This window comes from Xyrauchen texanus, chromosome 3 (genome assembly GCF_025860055.1).
Source record: "Xyrauchen texanus isolate HMW12.3.18 chromosome 3, RBS_HiC_50CHRs, whole genome shotgun sequence".
NCBI classification, from domain to species: Eukaryota; Metazoa; Chordata; class Actinopteri; order Cypriniformes; family Catostomidae; genus Xyrauchen; species Xyrauchen texanus.
Window position 1 is genome coordinate 437,450 of NC_068278.1, and position 18,750 is coordinate 456,199.

At 36.8% G+C, this 18,750-nt stretch overlaps 1 long non-coding RNA gene and 1 pseudogene across 1 annotated transcript; one reads left to right on the forward strand and one right to left on the reverse strand.

The window, feature by feature from the left end:
- Positions 1 to 18,750, forward strand: part of LOC127633142 (pappalysin-1-like) — a 359,290-nt pseudogene that overhangs the window by 205,482 nt on the left and 135,058 nt on the right.
- Positions 2,283 to 5,625, reverse strand: LOC127633194 (uncharacterized). Its single transcript, XR_007969180.1, has 3 exons — positions 5,510 to 5,625; positions 3,751 to 3,895; positions 2,283 to 2,558 (listed from the first exon to the last, which is right to left on the reverse strand). It is a non-coding gene; the product is annotated as an uncharacterized LOC127633194 (long non-coding RNA).

The window sequence follows — 18,750 nt, forward strand, 5'->3', positions numbered from 1 at the left end:
TTGATTATCCATTGAGTAGAAGATATATATATATATGCTTTAACAAAACACTATTGAAAGTAACATAGTAATATTTATCCTTTGTTGCCAGAGGAACTCACAGACAATTCCGGTAGCCTGGAGCGCTATCTGGTGGTGTGTTGGAGCAGACAGCGGGTTTTTAAACCACCAGTTGAGTCTATTTGCTCTTGCAGCCAAGCACTGAGGTGCTTGTCGCTCCTGTCTTCAAATATAGCTCTTATATGTCTTCTCTTGGCAATAACTTCACATATACATTATATGGAACCATAATCATCAAAAATGCTACTTCTATTTGGTTAGATACAGTGTACTAAAGATATACTTCACCAATAAGTAATAAGTAATTGGTTACATTGATAATAGGGGAATATGTCAAAAAACAAAACACCCTCTAACTCCTTTCTTGAGTTGCTACCTATTTTGTTATGTAAAATGAAAGTACAATAGTCTTGCTGTCTCCCTTACTATCAAAAACATGAGAAAAGTGTTCAAAAATAAAATTCCCCTTACATTGTTATTTTCTTGATTGCTTCTCAGTAAATCTCATCAAGTTCATCCAATCCTGGCCCAATGGTATATTGTCTGGTTGCTACACTTGTTTGCGTTGTCATCATTGATACGGTTACCATTTGCTTAGCCTCCGTTCTAGTCATAATTGATCTCAGAATGGGTATAATACAAAAAAACAAGAATGCAAATAGGGTCAATCCTACTACTAACATTACACCTATTTTCATTAGCCAAATCTTCCATGACCCAAAAAGATCATCAAACCATTGCCCAAACCGCTGATCTCTTCCTACATTAGATTTAACTTCCTTTCTCAGGTCATGCAGTTTCCTCATCGCCTGGGTAAAAGCTCCTTCTGGGGATGTATTATTTGGTATGTATGTATATACAGCAATCTAAATCTAAATCTAATCACATTATTATTAAAAAACATTTCATCATCTAAATGCCATATTACTGCACAATTGCCCTTAAATTGTCCTACATTAGTTTTTCCTTTAGTTTTGTTAAAGCATTCATACTCCAGTTGACGATTTATTTTATATGATAATGTGCTTTCTTTTTTCTCATTATCCACACGTATTTGTCTAATTTTCTGCCTTGATCTCCCCACCCTATCATCTTATACTATTTATCATATTCCAGATGACCCAAGAATGCCAAACATTTTGTTGGGCAGAACACTGTTTCCCTGTTTTACCACAATTTTTTGGCATAATACTCAGCGCAATGCTTATAATCATACTGATTTGGGACTACTACAAATTTTTTCAATGGAGTGGGCGAGCACATTACACAGTTTGTCATTTTTGCTTGCTTAGCTTTATATCTGGCCCATTTATACCAGTCATTTTGATTTGCATATTGTAATAGTTCCTCTGTTCCTGCTGACTCTATGGGTTCCATATCATTTTCTAAATTTATTTGCTTTTTCAGTCTTTGGGTGATTATTTTGACAGGTGTCTTTTGAGGCCGATTCTTCGGTTTGTTCTGCTTAGCCAAATTGCTTATCCAGATTCTTTGCTTTTCGGGTTCACCTTTGTTTAGTGATCCAGGCGTTCGCTTCTTTCTGATTTCTCTTGCTATGTTATCTAGTCTCTGCTTATTAGGGAGAATAATATTGAAGGTCTGAGATGTCAATTGTAGGAAATTCATCATACCATAGTCGTTGTGATGGTCCCTCGCCTGGGGAGTCTGGGCCTTCCTGGATTTCCTCTCCGGTAGGCCCTGTATGGGAGGCAATACCTGTCCCAAATATGTTAGTAACAGCATCATCAACACTAATACCTCCTTGAGCTTCCATTCTTTCTCCATGTGCCACAACTCTTCCTCGAACAACTGCGCTTGTTGGCCTGTTTCATTTCCTTCAGTTGCTTCTGAATCTGTTTCAGCAGGACGATCACTTTCTTCTTGTCTTTCTCCTTCTTCACCTTCTTGGTCCTGTTCTTCTGTGACATGTACTTCTGTCTCACTTTCTATGCTTTCCTGCTCTACTGCGGCACTTCAATCCCTTTTTCTGCCGCAGCGTGCTCTTCCCCTACTTTCGCTTATCCTTCTACTTCCTCTTCTCTTTCCTCAGATTCTGTAGCCGGTTCCTGCTGATCTTCTTCTTCCTGGGGTTCTTAGTTTTGTGCTTGCTGCTCTTCTTTGTCTGAGTCTTGCCTTGTATTCATCGTTGGGAAGTCCATATTCATAGTTTCTTCAATACAGTCCGTCAAGTGCTCTGTACTTTCTTAATTCACATTCTGGAGTATTTTGTTTTAGGTCAGCTTCATTGGAAAGGCCATCCAAGATCCCCAAGGCTGATTGTAGGGAACCCATTCGGCAGTATGCTTTCTTAGAATTGTTCATCTGGTGATCCTGGTCCTTCTTGGGACGTTTCTCTGGTAGGCCCCGTCATTGGGGGCAACACTTGTCCCAAGTATGTCAGTAATAACATCCATATTAATATGTCTTTCTTATTCATTGGTATTGTAGGCCGCAATTGTTTTCCACCTTCTCTCCTTCAGCGGGTCATCCTGTCCTAACTTGCTTCAATGATGGCAACAGAATGACTATTTCATTTTATATGCATAAAGAACACTGTAATCACCTCATATGGTTACATGTTTTATATTAACTAACAATCATTACTTTCTGCATTCATTTGATTAATATATTAAATGATTTCCCTTATTAGAGTCATTTGCTACACACACATTTGTTGCATCTCATTTCTAGCACTAAATAACACATGGGTCCTCTGCCTCCTCCAGGCAGGAGCCAGGCATAGCCTGACTTTGTTCCAATTAAAAACATTAGATCATCCCTTTAGTATCTATACACAACATTTTTCATGGTCATTCACAGAAAGGGTAATTCACAAAAGGCTATAATTCTCCACAGAGGAGGTAAACTACCACAGGTGTTCCTTATCTTAAAACTCCCTACTCATTCACTTATCACATACATTTCATTTCCTCCTGTTTCCCAATGACTCTCAATGTCTGTATCACATTAATTAATTTTCCCTGCAAGCTAAGCTGTTTTTCATAGTTTCAGACTATATCAGAGTAATTCAGAGTATTAAATCAATAAAAAAATTATCAAATATATAACATATCATTGGAGGAATCAATTTCCTCCCAGTTTGGTCTTTCTGTTGCATTGGGCCATTTACATGGATCAGTACTTCATCTGTTTTTTTTACATAATTATTTAATCAGTGGTAACACACAATATAATATTATTCCCCTCTCAAGAATTGTTGTTTCAATTATTATACCAATTGTAGCCAACCCTGCACCCTATTTCTTAATTAATTCCATTTATATTGTTACAAACAAACAAGACAAGCAATCTTAATCTTTAGTCACCACCATGTATCTTTTCCATTCTTCATTACTTTTAAAATGTATATGAGTTCAATTAAAGCATAAGTAAAAGTAATAAATCATCTTCCAGTCTAAATTCATTATCATACAAACATTCCCCATGTTTGTTTAATACTTCTATATAAAGTCAAGCACTCCTTTGTCTGCAACGGTTCTCAAAACTTTACCCCCAAAACCAATCTATAAATAATCCTCTACACAGGGTATGATCCCCTGACAACACAGTGACAGAATGCTTAGTATTTAACACTGTGATAAGTTATTTTAGTAAAGCGGTTATTAAAATGCAGCATTTATCCACCCCTTAAAACCCTTTCAAACCTTCTTGGGCATTGTCAAGTCTTACCCGTCATTGGGTCGTCACCTCTTGCCACTGGTCTTGATACTGGTCAGTCCTCAATCCGTAATAATTTGGTATCAGTAAACAGATATTTTCTTTTTCAGGGAGTATCACCAGAGAACCGACACAGCCAATGGAACATCTACAAATGCTTAAATATGGAGACAATTCAAAACATGGTTAAATTCAAAAAAGCATTATTAAAAATTCATCAATCTATTAAAATTATCCAAAGTAAAAGTAAAATATGCTAAAATTGAACTCATTTAAAGATCATTCATTTCCATTCAGGTTTTATTTCTGCTACTTCAGCAAATGTTACACAAAACTATGTGGAACTAACATCAGATCAAAGCCTCTCACGCTTCTAGGAAGCTTAATTAAAAACATCACCTCAATTCAATAATAGTCTTTAGATAGTTTTTGAACCTACATTTATTCTTTTAGATGAATTTTCAACTTAATCTCTTTTCTTTAGTATAAACCCTTAACTTTAGATTGCCCTCTGAATATATAAAATCTTTAATCATTGATGAGGAGAGCTGTTTGAACTCCTTCATATCACTCTATCTAACATTATTGTCACGGCACATCATTTTACATATAAAAATAAAATCAAAATAAAATAAAACAACTTATAGGTATTTCTTCAAAATCTGCTCTTGTGTTTCTGTTTCAAGCAGACACTTATCAATTTTAGACAGAGTGAGGAGTGGGGCATTACACTGTTTCACAATAATACATTTAATTTATTCTTCAACAGTAAAAATAGTGATATTTATAATAACTGATTATATTAACTGCTTTCAAACTTTCTCATCTCACACCATTTAAAAACAAAAACTACTCTCATCAAAAACTACTCTCATCTTACTTTCTTCTGTCCATTCAAACAACATACAAATAACCTTCTAATCTTTAATAAAACAGAACACAATGTCTTTTTCGACATTCTCTATATAATCAATTCAACTTATTCTAGCCTTCTTATTCATGCAGAGCTTTACATTTATAACACCTATATTATTATTATTATTAATATATTATAATCCCTTTTTTATTATTAAGTAATAATTTATTATTACTACTTTCTCCATTTCTTACACTTTCTCAGGTGAAGGAACTTCCATTCTATCTAATAAAATAATATAAATCAAGTTTTTAAACTAACAGAAAAGTAAAAGATTAAACATAATAAAGTCTTAAAGACAAACATATCTAAAAACATATCTCTTTTCTTGTGTTTTGAAATAATTGCTCAGTAAGATACACTACTTACTTTTAATTTCTCATGACTCATTACATTATTTATTTATTTATTTATTTTATTTTTTTATCCAAATGTTTCATCATCTTTTAACAGTTATCACTATTATACCTCTAAAATTACACTTTCATGTATTAACTATGGCAAACTAAAATAGTAGTAATAGAAATAGACACTCAATCAGCACTTTATAGCACACACTAAGCTCCTTTTTTTTTTTTCTTTATTATGAGGGTACTCTCTGGAAAATTTGGGGGAGTAACCCATCCAATAGGTAACTCTATAACTTTGCCATATGTTTGTAATATTTACTCTTCAAATCAATAAATCAGTGGTTAGCTGCTGGATTTAAATTTAGACCCTCAGAACAATTTAGACACGGGCATTGAACCCGTTGATGGCATTCTGGAAAATCATAAAGTGATCGTATAAGACTGAAATCAACTTTTCCAGAGAAATTTGAATCCACATTATAAATGGCACATCAATAATGATTACCAGCAGCAATGAGCGCAGGAGGATATATCAGATCAGTCACATCATTTTCAGTCTTCTTTGTGTCCGGATTTCCTCCTGCAGCATTAGTAACTTCTATAAAATCATCTTTCTCAGCCGTCTGCAATGGGGAGAAACTAGTTCCAGAATGAGTTAGTGAAACAACATACACATAATGATGACAAAAGAAACACAGAATAGACACATGAATATGAACTTATTAACATTCATATCTGAGGAAGTTATGATGTTCAATTTAATCTTAACCTTTCTCCATGGGCTTGACCTGCCCCAAAGACCAATGTTTAAATGATCCAAATCATTCTTAAATTTATGTTCCTTTAATTTTAGTCTCAAATGCAGCTTCTCAATGTATCCACGATCAACCAAGACCTATTCTGTGTATACCAAACAAAAAATAAATAAAATAAAAACAAAATATCTATCTATCTGCTATCTGTCTTTTTCTAAAGTCGGGCCCCTTTCTGTCTGTCTGAAGACATCAAGAGAGGCCTGTTTCCCCTCAAAGCCATCCTCAATGTCTTCATCAGACAGTCCCTAACAAAAATAAAAAATCTCTGCCTATCTTTTGTTGGTTGATCAAGTTTACACCGATAACGCTGCACTCACATTTAAATTGTTCTCCAGACATTTTTAAAATCATAGAAAATTCAAAAACAACTTTCTAGTGTTTAATTTCATAATGTTAAAATATTATTCTCTCATAAACTGGACCAGACAGAACATAAAATGGACACATGAATGTGAAGTTTTCACATTTAAGGTTTAACTGCATAAGATACAAAATATTATTTTCTTATTATTTATTTTATCATCATATCATTGGCCCTCTTTTGCCATTTGCTTGAATATAACAACACTTATCTTATATACAACCTTGGTTTAAAATCCAATTACTTATTTGACTTTAGTTTAACGCAATACACTCGACTCAAAGCTTTATTGTTTGTTCAGATAATGTGATTTCCCAAATGCAATTCAATCACTTTAAAGTGATCACTTTTTTATAATCTAAATATTCTTTACTCATCACTTTGATATAAAAGGAGTTATGATCTGACACATGTCCATTCAACAGCTCTCAGTTTAGTTAATCTTACATCAGGCTTCATTCATGGCATGAAAAGAACAGCCCAAGAATAAACATTGTCCAGTCCGCTAAGAGTTAACTTTTTGATTTCATGCACATTTTTGTTTTACAGCTATTTGTTTGTTTATATTGTATTATATTTATCCTTATACATACATACATACGTATACATATACATACACACATTTACACAGACATACAAATATAATTTTTATCATTGGTTTTAATTCTACAATCATAATATTTATTAAGTGCCCTCTTTGTTTTTAATCATCAGATCTCTTCTGCCTCTTATATTGATGAAAATAGTCTAAATAGATTTTCTTTTATGTAAATTGCATACATACTCCTCATTAGTTACACAGCAAAGGATCAACCTCACTATCTGGATGGATATTTATAGGGCTCATATAACATACACTTCCATACGCAATCACACTTCAGTCATACTTCCCATACTTTAAAACACAGATTCTCTCACAAACACAGAACCTTTCACACTTTTTACAAACACAAGGCCTTTATAAACACAGAGCTCTCAAAAAATATTATACTAAAACAAACCTATTACTTCTGCCCCTCCTTTTGCTCTCCACTTTTTATCCCTCTCCTTTATTTCCATAAAAAACACTCATTATGTACAGTGGTTGATCGCTATATCTGTTAATTATTTTTATATTAAAACTCATGTACTTCCACCCACAGAGGTCACATCCATTTTGGGTCTCTGTTCAAGACAATTTCTACATTGGTGCTAATTCTCCTTTACTCTCTCTATTAAAAATCACCTTAACATTTTTGACTGTATTTAATTTGTTCATAACTCCAGAAATGATCACTAATTCCCTGTGTTTCTATTATTAATCTTTTTAATTCGATTTCTTTTCTCCTCTCAGTTAGTCTCCTCTCAAATTCAGTAACATCTTATTTCCACATTATGATTTCTGCTTCAGGAGGAAAACTGAGACAAGGAAAAAAAAAGTATTGTTCTGTTTCTCTGTGCATGCTCAAAGCCCTCCCTTTACAGCTCCCTATTCTCACTCTAGCAGCCCCTCCCCTACAGATCTTCCCAGCACTCAGTCTCCAGCATATTGTAAGAGAGGGAGAATGAAAAAATCAACAACTGTGCTCATTTATCCGAGTCTTATCAACTATACTTCTGGATAACATCCAACTAAATAAACTAAATATTTATTACTACTAATACTTATTTATATATTTATTATACTTATTTTTATTTCTTATCTCTTCCCCTTATATTTATTTATTATCTTTTATTTCTTTCTTTTTACTCTTTTTGTTATCCTCTTTATTTTCTTAACTTATATTTTCTCTTATTCTTTTATTTTATTATTTGCTTATGTTCCTTCTTTTATTGCTTATATGGTTTCACTTTATTTCTTCTCAAAACCAACTTTTGTTTATTCATGCTTTATGTTTGTTAATATAATCTTATTTTGTGAATTACAAAACTTTTCTTAAAACGTGGTTATACCTCACATACTACTTATACATACATCTTGGGTACAAAGTCTAAACTGGATAACATGATTATACATTACTTATTTCTTATACATACAGCATGGTCACAAGTGTTTAAACTAATGCATTCATTTTTCTAATTATTTGCTTTATCATGCATTATACTTTCATTTTTGATTACATATGTATTTCAACATGAGCAATACATTGCTTTCACATAAGTAATGCATCATTATCTATGTCTATATTAGCAATACACACTTAAGTTTTGCATTCTGCTTTATATCATGCATATCTATGTTTCCCTATCCAAGTCTGCCCTCTTAAAACAACGTTTCCCAATAATGTGCCACTTCAGATTTCAAGTAAGGAATATTCGCCTCCTTGACTGACACTTTCAAATGTCCCCTGTATATATCTATCTCATCTCTATGGCCTGTTTTACAGAGTGTAGTTATGTGATCCACAAATAATTTAGGATCTATGTTCCTAACCACAACATCCAACCAGTTAACAAATGGCCACTCCTGTTCTATTTCTCCTAAATTCACCACTTCAGTTAAGGTTCTCATTAACTCCTTTTTTGCAGTTAATTTTCTCTTCTGCCCTGCGTAATCTATGTACTCTGATTCTTTCCAAAAATGATCGCTGATTCCCTTTAACTCTATCAGCGCTCTTTCCAATTCTCTCTCCCACTCTTCAGATCTGCATTGACCTCCAACTTTACAAAACTCGCTTGTCTCTGCATTTTTCTCTAGTCTTGTTCACTGTAATGGAAAACTTTTTGCCTTTTCTTTATCTTTTTCCCAATTATTCTATTTTTCTCTTCTGAATCTCCCCTTCTCCTCACTCACAGAGCTGTCCGTTCAGCTGACCAGTGAGTGAGAGCATGGCAGGGAGTTATCAGAGAAGCAGGTGCCATTTTGCGTCTTTATACTTTTTCAACAATTGTTTTATTCAATTCACTGTTTCAATTAGTTTTCCACTTTTGCTCTCATTTAGCATTTCCTGCTTAGTGCACCTGATTCTCTGTATTATTCTGCCTCTGCACACAATACATCATCAACACTGCAATCATGCATTTGAATAAACACAAAAACAGCGCAATTAAAGCACACATGCACCAACAACATAGTTAGTCATGCACATTATTCATTATCTCAAACATGCACATAGTTCAACAATTCCCCGTTTTCTGCACAGTCCGGGTTCCGTCAAACACTGCAATAAATAACTTAATCTAACACCTGGAGGAATTTTGCGCGAATTTTCACTTCTCCACCCGTGTTAGGATTTTCACCTGTACAGGATTTTCAGCCACTCTTCTGGCAAAACCTTGAATAAATGCACCTAACCGGGAATTTTCACGTGCGTCGCTTCGACTCACCCCAGGCTTTTTCTACCTTCTTCAAATAAACTTTCTTAAACTCTCTTTAAACAATCCCACCCCCTATTTTTGAAATCTGGAACTCGCCTCTATTTTAGCCAATTAGTTCAAATTATTCTATGTCCGGACTGGCAAAAGTCTTAGGAAGCCACTTACGGGACTCGCTACCACAGATCACACAAAAACACCTTAAGCAAAGATGCTTACCTCAGTTTCTGGCCGGTGTTTCTGTGCGATTCGTGCAAGCCGTCCCACCAGCGACCTCTGCCCCCTTGACCTCAATGCCAGCCCCACGAGTTGGAGCCAAAGATATGTCGTGGAATATCACGATGAATCTCTCTAAGTTGTAAGAAAACTCTCAGAGTCTTGAGTTCCAGATGCCAAAGTTGTAGTTTATTGAACACCAACAAACATGAGACCGGCCAGCTGTCCGTTCTGACTGTCTTAGTCAAAACCTCCTCTTCTATACAGTTTGTTATCTGGCATTACCTCATTTCTGTGCCCCTTTGTTATTTTTGTAACCAATGGATACTATTTGCCACCATTATCTCACAGAGCCTTTTGATATCTTTTTACTTGTAGAAACTTGGCTTTAGTCTATCTTCAAGGTCCTTAGTCTCATTATTTTGTTACAGCTGGGTGCTCTTTGTGGCCTCTGCAGCATCAACACTTTTAGTAACCTCATATGCTCTCTCCTGGGTCACACAAAGGCCAGGAAACTCATATAAGTATTTTGATATATAAGAAACATACTAGAATATTGAAAATATACTATACTCTCAACAGGGTTGGGTTACCGTGTGCATCAGGCACGCTGCCGCTGGCTCCTGGACAGGGCCCCGGCTGCGTTGGCACATAAACTGCCTAGAGTTGCTGGCTGTATTCCTTGCCATGCTGAGGTTTCTGCCACTGATTCGGGGCAAGAACGTCTTGATCCGTTCAGACAGCACTGTGACGGTAGCGTACATAAATCGCCATGGCAGCGTGCGCTCTCGTTATATGTCACAACTCGCCCGCCATCTCCTCCTTTGGAGTCAGCAGCGACATACTGTTGGGACAGGTTTCGTCCAGCGGAGAGTGGAGGCCCCCCCCCAGGTGGTCCAGCTGATTTGGGACCAATTCGGAAATGCACAGATAGATCTCTTTGCCTCCCAAGACAACTCCCATTGCCCGCTCTGGTACTCCCTAACAGAAGCCCCTCTCAGGACAGACGCGTTGGAACACAGTAGTAGGCATTTCCCCCAGTGAGCATTCTTGCACTGGTGCTGTGCAAAGTCAGGGAGGACGAGGAACAGGTCACCTTGGCGGCTCCTTATTGGCCCATCCGGACCTGGTTCACAGATCTTACGCTCCTCGCGACAGCACCTCCCTGGAAAATCCCCCTGAGGAAGCACCCACACCCAGACGTCTGGAACCTCTATGTCTGGCCACTGGACTGGACACGGAAGATCTGATTGACCTACCACCTGCAGTCGTAGACACGATCAACCAAGCCAGAGCTCCCTCCACCAGGCAACTTTATGCCCTGAAGTGGCACTTGTTCACGAATTGGTGTTCTTGCCGAGCCGAAGACCCGCAGAGATGCGCAGTAGATGGCAAGTCCTTGGGTAAGCGCAACTTGATTATCAGGTTCCTTAGGGGCACCCGGAGACTGAACCCTCTCCGGCCAAGCCTGTTCCCCTCCTGGGATCTCTCAGTGGTCCTCTCGGGCCTTCAGAGACCCCCCCTTTGAGCCTATTGACTCAGTTGAGCTCTAGGCCCTCTCCCTGAAGATGGCCCTCCTGATAGCATTAGCTAGAGGGTTAAGGACCTGTAAGCGTTCTTTGTCAGTGACACCTGCCTGGAGCTCAGTCCGGGTCTTGAGTTCGGTCCGGTTTCTTGAGGCCATGACGGGGCTACGTGCCCAAGATTCCTACCACCCTTCAGGGACCAGGTTGTGAACCTGCAAGCAAGCTACCCCAGGTGGAGACAAACCCAGCCTTCTCGTTGCTGTGTCCGGTACATGCTTTGCGTATCTATTTGGTCTGAATGCAGAGCTCTAGATGTTGTGAGCAGCACTTTGTCTGCTTCGGCGGACGGCCATTTCCTTGGCCTTCCAGACTCGGGGCATGTCCGCCCCCTTGTGGGATCGAGCACACTCTACGAGAAGTGTGGCATCCTCGTTTGCACTGGCCAATGGCCCCTCCCTAGCAGACATCTGCAGAGCAGCGGGCTGGGCAACACCCAATACCTTTAATCTCAGGGTTGAGTCGGTCTTGTCCTGTGTTTTGTCAGGTCCGAGCCGGAAGAACTCGGTAATGTGGAACAACCGACCGGGTGTTCCGCTTTCAACCAGCGTCCTTCACCAAGTTGATCCTGTGCACTTTCTCTCTCAGGTTAGCCACTAAGCATCGCTTCTTGGATGTTCTTCCTCCCTAGCCTTCTTGCATGCGAATTCAGCATAGCAATTCGCATCCAGACCCACTACGTGCCACATGTACTCTGTACTGAGGTAGGGCTCCACAGGCTTAATTCCCTCTTCAGGCAACTCCCTGTGATGTATTATCCGTGGTACGGTCCCCCTGTCGGCGGAACCACGTCTCCCTCCCACGGTCGCCGTTCTTGTAGAGCTCCTCCCTCATCCGGCAGGACCTACCACAGCGCTGCTCCCACGTACGGCTTCACAACCCTCGTGGTGTATTTGCCACATGTTACCTCCCCCTAGTGTGGGCAGGATGTGGCGTCCGCAGGGTCTTTTCCCCCTGAAAGAATAGGACCGGGAAAGACTGCCTTCCCCGATGCATTTCATAGCGCTTCACACTCTATGCGAGAGACAGAGAGAGAGAAAAGGCCGTGGCTACCGGGCTTGCTCCCATGCTAGTCATGTAGCACCTGTTCCCCCCCTCAGGGGTGCTGGGAACCTAAGGTCTGTATATGACCACTCTATTGGGGGCGTTGGGGAGGGTTACGTGCAATTGATACAGTTGCCTCTAGCATGCAGCAGCCTGCTTGCACCTATCTCGGCAGTTCACATAACACGGGATAGTGCGTGGCGCTTTTGAATGGGACCCCTTGTGTCAGTTCATTCGACACAACGTCGAGTGAGTGACAGAAGGGGAACGTCATGGTTACTGTTGTAACCTCCGTTCCCTGAGGGAGGGAACGAGACGTTGTGTCCCTCCTGCCACGGCACTAGACCTATCACTGTAAACGGTTGTGCCTTATTCTTGGCTCCTCAGTGCAAAAACCTGACTGACAGACTCACGCTCGCTTCCGTTTATACCCAAATTCTGACTGCCAATTTCACATTGGCCTTTTCTCAAGTTCAGAGGTATGCAAGGATCCCAAGAAAGACCCCTTGTGTCACTTCATTTGACACTATTTCTTGTTCCCTCCCTCAGGGAACGGAGGTTACAACAGTAACCATGATGTTACTTTTACTGTTCTAATGTGGATTATATTCATTCAGTGAGGCAGAAAGCATATTCTTTATATGTAGCATGGACAAAATGTCAGCTGCAGTGACACCTTTGTCCTTTTTCATAATAAAAATATAAATATACAAGGGAATCTTTGGAAAATATAGACAAACCATATATTGCTGTAATTATTAATTGATTTACAACATGTTCCATCAGTCATTACGATTTTTTTTTCTTTACGCAGAATTAACAAGGATAATATGGCATGGGTTGCGGAAGTTCCTGTAACTGTAAACTGTAAAAACTAATTAAGATTAAAAAAATCAAGACGAACATAATGCAAGAAGATTTCTGCATTATCTCAACAACTCCTCAGTAAAACTGATTTGTTTAGTGAGTTTGAATTTATTTGTTCACTAAATGCAAAATACTTTGTTCAGCCAATAAAGTCTAGTCGAGACAACTACAGATTTCTTATTCAGTAAATTATCAATTATCAATAAAAGGACTTTTATTTCTTTACCATTTCATTCTTATACTGTCGATGGTTTTTATTATATTTGTTAAGTTAACTAAAATCTTTGCCTGCGTCAAGATGTAAGGTTCAACTATTCATACAGACACAGTTAGACCTCAAACCCTAACCCACGCGCCTCAATAAAGGCAACAAATCGTTGAGTAAAAATGAGCTCTGAACATCACTGCACAAAAATTTAATAAGGAGTTTAAACAAAAAACAACAACAACAGTTAACAAATTTGATAAACAGCAAAAATAAGCCTAAAACACTAACCTCATAATGTATTCATGTTAAAATGCTTGAAAGGCCACTTGCGTTAAGCAAATTTCCATTTATAGTTTCTTTAGCTAGACAGAAACAAAAAATATAACAATACAACACACTACACAATAGTGATAAGGATATGCTTATCATCGAAATCACAACAGGAAGATTAAAAATATTCCAATCATTGTTTAGAAGTGCCGATCAGAAAGATGAAGCTATGAGTCAGGCTTTGTAGAGCACGAGAGATGTAATGGCAAAGGAGAAAAATTCTGATGAAAATTGCTCTGTTCTCTGGTTTATATGCCCGTGATGATGCACTCATGAGGGCCATAGCTTCAAGCACCGGTTGACAATAGATTTGTGTGATTCTATACAGGCTTCAGAGATTGTCACTCCTTGGAGGATTTCCCATAGCATCAGCTACTAATGCAGTGTCAAGAGACTGACTTGAAAGAAAAGTGGCTTCAGAAGTCAATATATTAATTGTAGTATTCCCATACCATTGAACTTAAGCCTACAGTCGACAGTAATCTATTTTGCAATTGAGTTTGTCAATCTGTCCTGATCTCACAGCATGCGTTCTTGCCTGTGCTAATTTTAATCATTGGTCTATGTACACACAGTATGTGTCAGACGGATGCTTTTTGAGCATCTCACTAGTTTGCAGTGGAAACTTTGACAGTCATGTCTCGACATACCTGCATTCTGTTTTTCTTCATTCAGCTGTGAAGAACATTGTATAAACACAAAGTTATATGTACTTCAATCTTAAATTGTTCTGCTGGAAGGAAAACAGGTACTTTTATTATGGAATTGACGTACAGGTCAGGAGGCAGAGTTCACTGCATTAATTGTACTATTTTTTATGTAAATAATTGTACTAAATAAACATGCCAAATTGAGTTAAAATTTAATTCTTAATTGAGTCACCATTGGCTGATATGTCAAAAATTTAATTTTGGACCCTGGATGTATCCTTCACTGCCTATGAACTCCCAAAATTATGGTATCTGATCAAGCAGTTGTAAAATAATTTAATATGTCAATTTGTTCAACATGATTCAATTTCTAACAAGAGATTTGTAGTCAAATATTTATTTGGTTATCTCTAAATCTTTTTTATTTTCTAAAACTTTGAATGTGCTTTAGATCATTAGACATGACATTATGATGTCTTGGTAGGCAACCTGAAGCAGTGTTAAACTAAATTATTGATGAACACTGACATTTTTTTATTTTATTTTGTCAATGTTAATGACAATTCTAGGCAAAAAAAAAAAAGAAAAGAAAGATGCATCATGATGATAACCAAACTAATTAAAACATACTGTTGATGAAAATATGAATTGATTTTATTGTTTACGTTTTACTTTTTAAAGAACAAATTTGAAAGATTTGATTCAAATAATACAGTAATATATCCGATGAAGAGTGGTTAAACATTTGCAAAACACAGTATACTACCACCAGTTCAGGTCAATGGAGAGAATTCTCATGGAAAAATATCATAAGATTCTTTATTACTCCCAAGAGAAAATATTTACAGAATGGTAAACCAGATTCTGCATTCTGTTGGAGACAATGTAATACCTCTATGGCAGATTCCTTTCACATATTCTGGAAATGTCCAACGATTCAGCCTTTTTGGTTAGAGATAATCTCTGAAATAAAATTGATACTGGGATTCGAGACGGAGTACAGTTTCAGTACTATATATTTAGGATATATACCAACTAATCTTAATACTCAAGACAAATACCTACTTATAATGTATAATTAGTTGTGAGTAAAAAAACCACAACTAGGAAATGGCTGCATGAGAGTCCACCAACAAAACATGAGTGGATAGTGATTGTAAGTCATTTATATGATATGGAAAAGCTGACCTTTTCTTTACGATTAAACATGGACAAATTCTACAAGTACTGGTCAAAATGGCTAATGTATAGAAGCAGGAAGTGAATATAAGGAGATATTGTGAGTGTAATGCAATTGTTGATATTGTGAGTGTAATTATTATTATTTTTATTTTATTTATTCTTTTCTCATTCAAATACTTATCCAATGAAAACATGCTGGAACTGAATGTTGTATGATGGAACCTTGAACCTTTTATTGACTTGAAGGGACAATTACAATTATTCTCCTGATATTATTATAAAGGAAGGAAGAGAGGGGGAAAAGGAAAAGTTCTTTCTCACTCCTCTGAGACTATTGGGAAATTAACCCCTGATTTGACATTAACAGTTTATGAACAACATAATTGTATGTTATACCCCTAGTGACCTGTTTGTTCTGTTCTTTTGTGTTCTACTAAAAACCATATAAAACAATAATAAAAAAAAAAAAATGGTAAAAAAATTAAAATAATACAGTAATAGTTTATAGGGGATTTCTTCGCTAAAGCTGTGTGAGCTGCAAAATACCTTGGGGGTATTCCAGAAAGCAGGTTGAGCGACTTACCCGTGTAAGTTTACTCAAGAGTAAACTGATAAACTCAACTTTTGGTTTAAAAAACGGAGGTAGCTTTCAGGGTATGTTAGTAGCCATAGCAACTTACTCTCTGTACTCCGGAGTAGATTATGTTCCAGAGATAGCTTATTTCAGGTAGATGTCAGTAAGTTTCGGAGGTTGTCAGCACGTGTGCCCTTCTGATAGTGACAAAGTGGTCGTGGAAACTCAGATTACGCACACGATTATACTTTTAAAGCATTGTTATGGTAAAATGCAATCTTTACCTCACAAATCTTCTTCTCCTCAGCATTTCAAGTCTCACACTGCAGATTTGCATACAAAAGTGAACAAATTGTGTATATTGTGCTTTTCTTTTAATGAGAAGTTTTAAATACTGTAATATTTTTTTGCGTAGAACAAACTGGAAAAGGCTCCACACTTTTCACTGTAAAAAAAAGGTGTGTAGGTATTTATATTTAGACTTTCTAATAAATTATTTTATTTAATATTATTTAATAAACATATAAAACATCAAAGAATACAATTATTATAGCATCCACATTCTTTTTACAGTTCCTTCAGTCAATGAATATTCATGTTATTTATAACATTACAATACATAGTATCAATATGCAGGTAATGTCTGACAATTGAAAGCTTATGCAATTAATCAATCATTCTTCTTCTCTAACTAGATAATATGTGATCATTTCACAAACCACAGATATATCATAGAGGTTAGGGATTTGATTACTTATCAATTTAATTCATGAACTGTACATATAAATGCACACATTTCCAGACATGTTCATTGTACTCTCTTTATTATCTGAAAATATAAATGAGACATGCTCTCATTTAGATTAACCTACAGTGCCCTCCTTTAGCTTGGTGAAGTGATTCAATGAAAAGATGTCTTTCTGTTGCTCAGCCTCCTCTTTTCCATTAGAAGCTATGGTCCTTCTCTAAATTACATGTTATATCTGCCATTCAATATGGACCTTTTACAGTTTCCTTTACAACGAGGAAGAGAGGAGTTACTTTTCTCTAATATTGAGATCATGAACATCTATAATGTATAATCAGACACATGATCTTCAGTTAAAACAACATAATTTCATTCATTACCAAGGTTTTGGAGGTAGATGGACCCTATACATGAGACTGTACAGCCATTGCCTTTTAGGGGACAAGACCAGAGGTGTTTCCAGCATTAAAGGACATCCGGGGCTTAGCCCAGACAATTTTATTTTCACACTAGCAACCACTTCTCTGTAGTCCAAAGCTGGTGAGAGGGTATTCTTTGAGTTTTGCTCTGGCTGGGCCTGTTTCTACAGTTCCTAAATCTTCCACTCTATTACTATCCTCGACTAACTCATCCTCTCTCCTCCCTGAATCATCTGTGATGCAAAAGAACAGATACAGCATATACTGCTCTCCTTGTGTGTTTCCATATGTGTGAACACAATTCAGCAGCAAGCCAAACTCCCTTCAAATAAAGACTGGAGTCAGGGTGTAGTTTTTCAAAACTCCTGAGGTTTACTCCAATATGCTTCAAAGGAGAGTGAAACTATCAAAAACAATACACAAATAAAGCGCTTTTAGTAAACAGAATACAAATTATATACACAATATAAAGGCTAACAGAGCAGAGTTACCGGTTGAGCAATTGGTGTATATATAAAACAACACTTAATTATTACCAATATAGCATAGAAAATAAATAAAATATTCTCAATTTACACATTTTACAATGATTACTTACTGACAATGCTTTCGAAGGCATAAACATTAAAGAAAAACTGGAGCAGCAGTCAAATGAAGCTTAATGCTTGAGAGAGCTGAGCAAACTGAAACTAAAATGGCTGCTCCCTTGCTTAGTCAGGTAATTTTTCAAAATTAGAGTCCCAAGTAAAAAACCTAAAATGCTTAATCCAATTAACATAACACAGCACATAACTTATTGCAAATCAGCTTCAAATAACTAATTCATCAAGTGCTACATATTTCAAATTGTAGACCAATACCATTGAAGAAAATGTATTGGGAAGAGCAGATCAGTGGGATTGCCCTAAGATCTATCATGATTCTTCAATTTTTATGGTACATTACCATAACGTCATCACAAAAGAGTTATATTACAGTGAGTAAAGTGAGGTAGAAAAAAATATTGAATATAAATAATTTATATGTTTTGACATAAATAGTCAAAATGATGTATAAGATCCTAAGTTAAAGCAATACATGAATGACTTTAGTCTAAGTTCATTGACACACCATGGCATCGAACTGTATATAATTCTCATCATCGCTATGAGTATAATTCATCTGTCAAAATCCTTTCATTAGGATCATTGTGATAAACAATGTTTCACTTTTAACTTTCTCTAAAGTAAAGTGACTAATTAATACCAGTTTCCATGCCTGATTCTGGCACAGCTGCTGCTGCTCCTCAGTCTGTAGCTCATCTTTGCTACACTCTACAAAACCATTTAATCAAATCAAGGTGTATATTTACTACAAACTAATATCACAAAACAAGTCACACAAACATTTTATGCTAATGCTTATTGGTTATCCTTAGTGAAAACAACACCTGATAAAAAAGAAAAGTACACTCCG